Raw genomic sequence first — 7,302 nt, 5'->3', positions numbered from 1 at the left:
CAAGAGGGGTCCATGCTGATGTGCCATTTAGGGCTGAATACTCAATAGTCATTATATTTTTAGCATCTTGAACACTTATGAGACATTGCCACAAGTTGCTTCTTTAGTCAATGTTGAGAACAGAACAAATCTAAGGGCATAAATCTAATATGTAGGAGGCAATTTTATAAAATACCCATTTAGTAAAACAAAGATGGGAGGTTTCTTACTAAGAACTGCTGTCTCCCTAGCTATGGATTTTGCCAAGATTAGAATACCAACCATGTATTTTCTCCAAAAGAGGCACCCTCAAACCCAATCAGAAAATGGCGGATTACCCCAAGACCATCAGACCTCTGAGACAGCAGTAGTCACATTTTTGCCTGGTAGTCCATTCCTATAGCATTTAGGTCGTTCTGCAATGGTAATTTCACTGATTCCTTTTCTCTCCAATTGGTTTGTAAAGCACCTTCTAGAACTGTGAAATCTAGCAAGAAAGGAAGATGCAGTGTAAGTCACAGGGTCTTAGCATTTAGCTTTTATATGCAACAAAATAAACACATCAGCTTTTCTGGGCTCTTACATTTAACTTTCATACTTTCTTTAGAGAACATATTTTTTATATAGATACAAATATCTTAAGTCAAATACATGTAAATTGAAAACAAGCAAGTTTGAAACACATGCTGTGTACAAACTAACACAACAAAATTCAAACTTAAACCTGAAAAAAAAAAAACTCACACACACACACACACAAAACCATTCTTTCTCAGGTTACCATTCAAATTTTGTTTCACTACTTATTTCTAAGAGGTACATTGACATGTGATGGGGTTAATAAAATTTTACCTTAGTAAAAATTGAAACTGTGAAATATTCCTAAAGATTAATATTTAACTTATCCTTATACAAAATGAAGTAATTCATACAACTCAGTAACAATCATAAGAGAAGGTATGGTGGTACAAAATTAATGGAAATAAAGTTTGCAAAAAATAATTTTTTAAAACTGGAAAATATGTTTGTCAAGAGTTTTAATTCTCTCATTGATGCATAAACATTTCTAACCCAACAGTTAGAAATGCCTCTAAAGTACCTCAAAGTCATTAAATTTTATTAAACACAAATTATGATTTTATTGTTATTTTTCACTTGTCAATTACCTCAGTCTCTGTTGTATGTTATGTAATGTTTTGTGGCTGTAAAACATAGAGATAAAATTAGGTAATATATTGACTTCTTGCTATACTTACTGAAATTTTAAATTATGTCCCAGTGATAGATCTTCACAAAAGAATGTTCCCTAAAACAATGGGCTTTTGCTTTTAAAACCAGAGTTTACAGAGCATTACACAATCAAACAATGAGCAGTCTGTATGACACCCAGAATTAACCTTAGCATACACTATGGTCTATGCCTGACTGTGGTGGATCAGTGACATGTATACACTGAAGGAAGTGCATTACTCTGCAAAGTGAAGTTGATAATTAGGGAAATCTGTGTGGAGGTAGGGCGTATATGGGAGTTCTATGTGACATTTTACAATCATCACTTTTCTCACCTACTGACAAAATATCTGACAATAACAAATTAGAAAAGGAAAGGTTTCTTTTGGGTCACAGTTAGAAGATGCAGGTCATCATGGAGGTGGGCTCCTCAGGAAAGACAGTTATATTGCACCCATACTTAGGAAGTACAAAGATAAATACTGGTCATGGTGGTTTGAATAGGCTCATATGTTTCAATACTTGGTCCCCAGCTGTTCTAACTACTTTGGAAGAATTAGGGAGTGTTGTATTGTTGGAGAAGAAGTATGTGACCAGGGAAAAGCTTAGAGGTTTCAAAAGACTCGTCCATTTCCCCACCCCCTCTGTCTCATGGTTATATTAGAGAGCTCTCAGCTACTTCTCCAGTGCTATGCCTGCCTACCTGAAGCCATGTTCCTTATTGCCTGATGAAGGTGTAATCCCCAAATAAATACTTCATTTTATAAGTTGCCTTGGCTATGGAGTCTTATTGTAACAATATAAAAGTAGCTATGACACTTGCTCAGCTGTCTTTATTCTTTTTATTAAATCTGGTCCATGAGATTGATTTCACCTACATGCAGGGAAAGTCTTCCCATTTCATTTAGTACAATGCATAAAACTCTTCTCAGATATACCCAGAGGTTTGTCTCCAAGATGGTTTTAAATCCTATCAAGCTGATTATCAGTATTAACTTTCACACTGAATTGAAAACCGAAAATTGCTCTAAGTGCTAAACGAAAGAGTCTATTAGTGATATGGAGATATTATGATATGAAGAAGGGAATATACCAAATACACATTTTCCATTTTATTTCTGTTGTGGTAAAAGAAAATTATCCATCTATTACAATTGAAAAATACTCATTGAAATTGAACAAAATATTTTTTAAATATCCTAAATATCTTATACTTTAATATAGCATTTTCCTTTTTATTGTTTTTATCTAATTAAAGTTTATTCACACTGTATCACAGCTGTAGTCCCCTCTATCATTCCCTCACAATCCCACTCTCACTCCCTCATTTTCTCCCTTGCTCCTCGCCTTCACTCTGACCATAGCCTATCAGATCTCATTAGGACTGGCTGCATTGTCTTCCTCTGTGGCCTGGTAAGGCTGTTCCCCCTAAGGAGGAGGTGATCAAAGAGCCAGCCACTGAGTTCATGTCAGAGATACTCTCTGTTCCCATTATTAGGGTACCCACTTGGGCACTGAGCTGCCATAGCCTACATTTAGGCAGTGGTTCTAGGTTATCTCCATGCATGGTCCTTGGTTGGGGTATCAGTCACAGAAAAGACCTCTGGACCCAGATTTTTGATTCTGTTGCTCTCCTTATAGAGCTCCTGTCCCCTTCAGGTTTTCTATCTCCCCCTTCTTTCAGAAGGTTCACTTCACTCTGCCCAAAGTTTGGCTATGAGGCTCAGCATCTGCGTTGATACCTTCCTGGGTAGAGTCTTTCAGAGGCCCTATGTGGTAGGGTCCTGTCCTGTTCCTTGTTTTCTCCATCTTTCGATGTCCATCCCATTTGCCTTTCTGAGTTAGGATTGAAAATCTTACCAAGGATCCTCCTTCTTGCTTAGCTTCTTTACGTGTACATATATTAGTATGTTTATCCTATATTAAATGGCTAATATACAATTATAAGTGAGTATATACCATGTCTTTTTGCTTCTGGGATACCTCACTCATGATGATCTTTTCTAGGTCCCAACATTTGCCTGCAAATTTCATGATTTCCTTGTTTTTAGTTGTTGAGTAGTATTCCATTGCGAAAATGTACTTCAATTTCTGTATCCATTCCTCCATTGAGGGACATATGGGTTGTTTCCATATGCCAGCTATTACAAATAAAACTGCTATGAACATGGTTGAGCAAATGTACTTGAGCATATTTTGGATATATGCTTAGGAGTGTTTTAGCTGGATCTTGAATTAGCACTATTCCTAATTTTCTGAGAAAGCACCAGATTGACTTCCAAAGTGGTTGTTCAGGTTTACACTCCCACCAGCAATGGAGGAGGATTCCCCTTTCTCCACATCCTCTCCAGCATGTATTGTCACTTGAGATTTTCTTTTTTTTTTAATTTGTCAAGAAACATGGTACCCCTATTTTTCTTTTATTTTATTGTTTATTATTATTAGTTACATTAGCTGTATCCTGCTCCCTCATTCCCTCTCAGCCTCTCCCTCTCTCCCTCAGCTTCTCCCTGCCCCTTTCCAAGTCCACGGATTGGAAGGACCTCCTCCCCCCTTTCTTCTGTCCCTGTTTTATCAGGTATCTTCAGGGCTGGCTGCAAAGTCCTCCTCTATGGCCTAGCAGGACTGTTCCTCCCTTAGGGGGTGGGGAGGTCAAAGAGCCTGCCATTGAGTTCCTGTCAGAGATAGTCTCTGTTCTCCTTAATTATGGGGAACCAATTGCTTATTGAGCTACCACGAGCTTCATCCGAGCAAAGGTTCTAGGTTATATTCATACATGGTCCTTGGTTGGAGAAACAGTTTCAGGAAAAAACCCTGTGTCCAGATATATTTGGTCCTTGTGGGGCTCCTAATCCTTTCCCTGTCATACTAATTCCCCTTCTGTCGAAGGTTTGGTTATGAGTCTTAGTATCTGTTTTGAAACGCTGCTTGGTAGGGTCTTTCAGATGCCTTCTGTGGTAGACTCCTGTCATATGTCCAATGCACATCTCATTTGTCTTTCTAAGTGAGGATTGATCATCTTACCTCGTGTCTGCTTTCTTGTTTATCTTCTTTAGGTGTATAGACTTCATTATATTTATCATATCTTGTAGATCTGTATAAGCAAATATATACCATGTTTGTCTTGGGATACTTCACTCAGAATGATCTTTTCTAGATCCTACCATTTGCCTGCAAATTTCATGATTCCCTCATTTTTGATTGCTGAGTAGTATTCCATTGTGTAAAAATACCACAATTTCTGTATCCATTCCTTCGTTGATGGACATCTGGGTTGTTTCCAAGTTCTGGCTATTACAAATAAAGCTGCTACAAACATGGTTGAGCAAATGTCCTTGTTGTGTACTTGAGCATATTTTGGGTATATACCTAGCAGTGGTATAGCTGGGTCTTGAGGAAGCATTATTTCTAATTGTCTGAGAAATGCCAGATTGACTTCCAAAGTGGTTGTACCAGTTTACATTCCCACCAGCAGTGGAGGAGGGTTCCCCTTTCTCCACAACCTCTCCACCATGTGTTGTCACTTGAGTTTTTTATCTTGGCCATTCTGATGGGTGTAAGGTGAAATATCAGGGTCATTTTGATTTGTATCTCCCTGATGAATAAAGACGTTGGACATTTCTTTAAGTGTTTTTCTGCCATTCTATAATCCTCTACAGAGAATTCTCTGTTTGGATTACTTGATTTGTTGCTTTTTAACTTCTTGAGTTCTTTATATATTCTGGATATTAGCCCTCTGTAAGATATAGGGTTGATGAAGAGCCTTTCTCAGTATGTAGGCAGTCATTTTATTCTGATGACAGTCGCCTTTGATTTACAGACACTTTTCACTTTTGTAAGGTCCCATCTATTGATCTTAGAGCCTGTGCTGTTGGTGTTCTGTTTAGGAACTTTTCTCTTATGCCAATAAGTTCTAGGCTCTTCCCCCACTTTTTTTTTCTAACAGATTTAGTGCATCTGGTTTTATGTTGAGGTCTTTGATCCACTTGGAATTTAGTTTAATGCAGTGTGATAAATATGGATCTACTTGCATTTTTCTACATGTAGGCATCCAGTTAGACCAGCACCATTTGTTGAAGATGCTGTCTTTTTCCCATTGTATTGTTTTGGCTTCTTTGTCAAAAATCAATTATTCTAAGGTGTGTGGGTTTATTTCTGGGTCTTCTATTTGATTCTATTGATCCATCATTCTGTTTCTATTCCAGTAATATGCAGTTATTATTATTATTATTGCTCTGTAGTACAGCTAGAGATCAGGGATGGAGATACTTCCAGATGATCTGTTGTTCAGGATTGTTTTAATAGTTCTGGTTTTTATTGTTTATTTTTCCATTGTAGTTGAGAATTATTCTCTTAAGGTCTGAGAAGAATTGTGTTGGTATTTTGATGGGAAATGCATTGAATCTGTCAATTGCTTTTGGTAAGATGGCCATTTTCACTTTGTTAAGCCTATCTATCTATGAGCACAGAAGATCTTTCCATCTTCTGATATCTTCTATTTCTTTCATCAGAGACTGGAGATTTTTTTCATACAAATCTTTGACTTTTTTGGTTAGAGTTACACCTAGGCACTTTATGTTATTATTGGCTATTGTGAAGTGTGTTGTTTCCCTAATGACTTTCTCGGCCATTTTGTCTTTGGTATACAGGAGGGCTTCTGATTTTTTTTTGAGTTAATTTCGTATCCAGCCACATTGCTGAAGGTTTTTGTCAGCTGAAGGAGTTCTCTGGTTGGATTTTTGGGATCACTCATATACAGGCATAAGGATAGAGAAGATATTGAGGGAATGGCAACTCAATGACTGGCCTAACTTGAGACCCACTCCATGAGAGTAAGCCAGACACTGACACTATTAATGATACTCTGCTATGCTTGATATTTTATCCAGCAGCTGATGGAAATAGAGGCAGACAACCATATCCAAACCATAGGCCAAACTCTGGGAGTTTTGTGGAAAAGGGAGAGGAAGGACTGAGGGAGCAGGAGGTGTCAAGGACAATACAAGAAGACTTACAGATTAAAGTAACCCGAGCTCATTGGGCTCATGGAGACTGAACTACCTGCCAAAAATCTTTCATGGGCTGGACTTAGGAACACATATGTAGCAGATGTGCAGCTTGAACTTCATATGGGCCCCCTAACAATTGGAGAGGGGGCTATCTCTGACCATGTTATCTCTGCTATGACTTGATATATTAAGGTTGGTGTGTTGGTACTATTGGGGAACCTTCCCTTCTCTGAGAAGAAGGGGAGGGGAAATGGAAGGAGAGAATATGTCTGTGGGAATGGAAGGAAAGGGGCCCATGAGTACGATCAAGCTGTAAATTTAATAAATAAATAAATTCATAACATAATAAAAAAATAAGTAAAATAAAATAGACCTTGATTCAGATTGCTTGAAAACTTCTGTGATAAAAATAGCCACTAAAGGTGTGGATTTCAAGCTAGAGACATGTTGTCATAAAACAAGAGTAGTTTTCCTCTGCATTTTCAAGACTTCATTTGTTATTTTGAAATAACAAAATGGTATTCAGTAGCAAAGTTAGTAGTGAAATGCAATAATATCATCAAAGTGGTGTGTTTGAGAGGACATTTATCTCATTAAATTTCTTTATTAAAAAGTGCATTTATACAATTAAATTTTTTATATATTATACTGTTCTGAAATGTACCTGAAAATTTCAAAGTTCATTTTCTTAAGCCAGTCTAACGTAGTCTCAACATAATGCTGATGAAAACCACATATTTGTTCATTCAAGTGGTGGTAGTATATGCATGTACGTGTATGTCTCTCTGTTTCTCTATGCAAATATATTTGTGTATATGTAAATGTGAGTTATCGCTCTGTGTGTCTGTCTTCTGTTTCTCTTACTGTTTAAATGGATGTGTATATGTTCACATGTATGTATCTGTCTCTGTTACTCTGTTAGATTATGATCTATTGAAAGTAGAATGTAGTCATAAATTATATTTGTCCTTTAATGTGAATAATTTGGGGGTCCTCTAAATAGTCATTTCTTTGTCTTTTTTTTCAAAACGTTTTTTAAAATTAAAATTACTTTTTAAAATTCATTCACTTTACATCCTGATTG

Source organism: Psammomys obesus, unplaced genomic scaffold (genome assembly GCF_907164565.1).
Source record: "Psammomys obesus unplaced genomic scaffold, mPsaObe1.curated_primary_1811, whole genome shotgun sequence".
Taxonomy (NCBI): domain Eukaryota; kingdom Metazoa; phylum Chordata; class Mammalia; order Rodentia; family Muridae; genus Psammomys; species Psammomys obesus.
Note: the sequence above shows the minus strand (reverse complement) of the source record.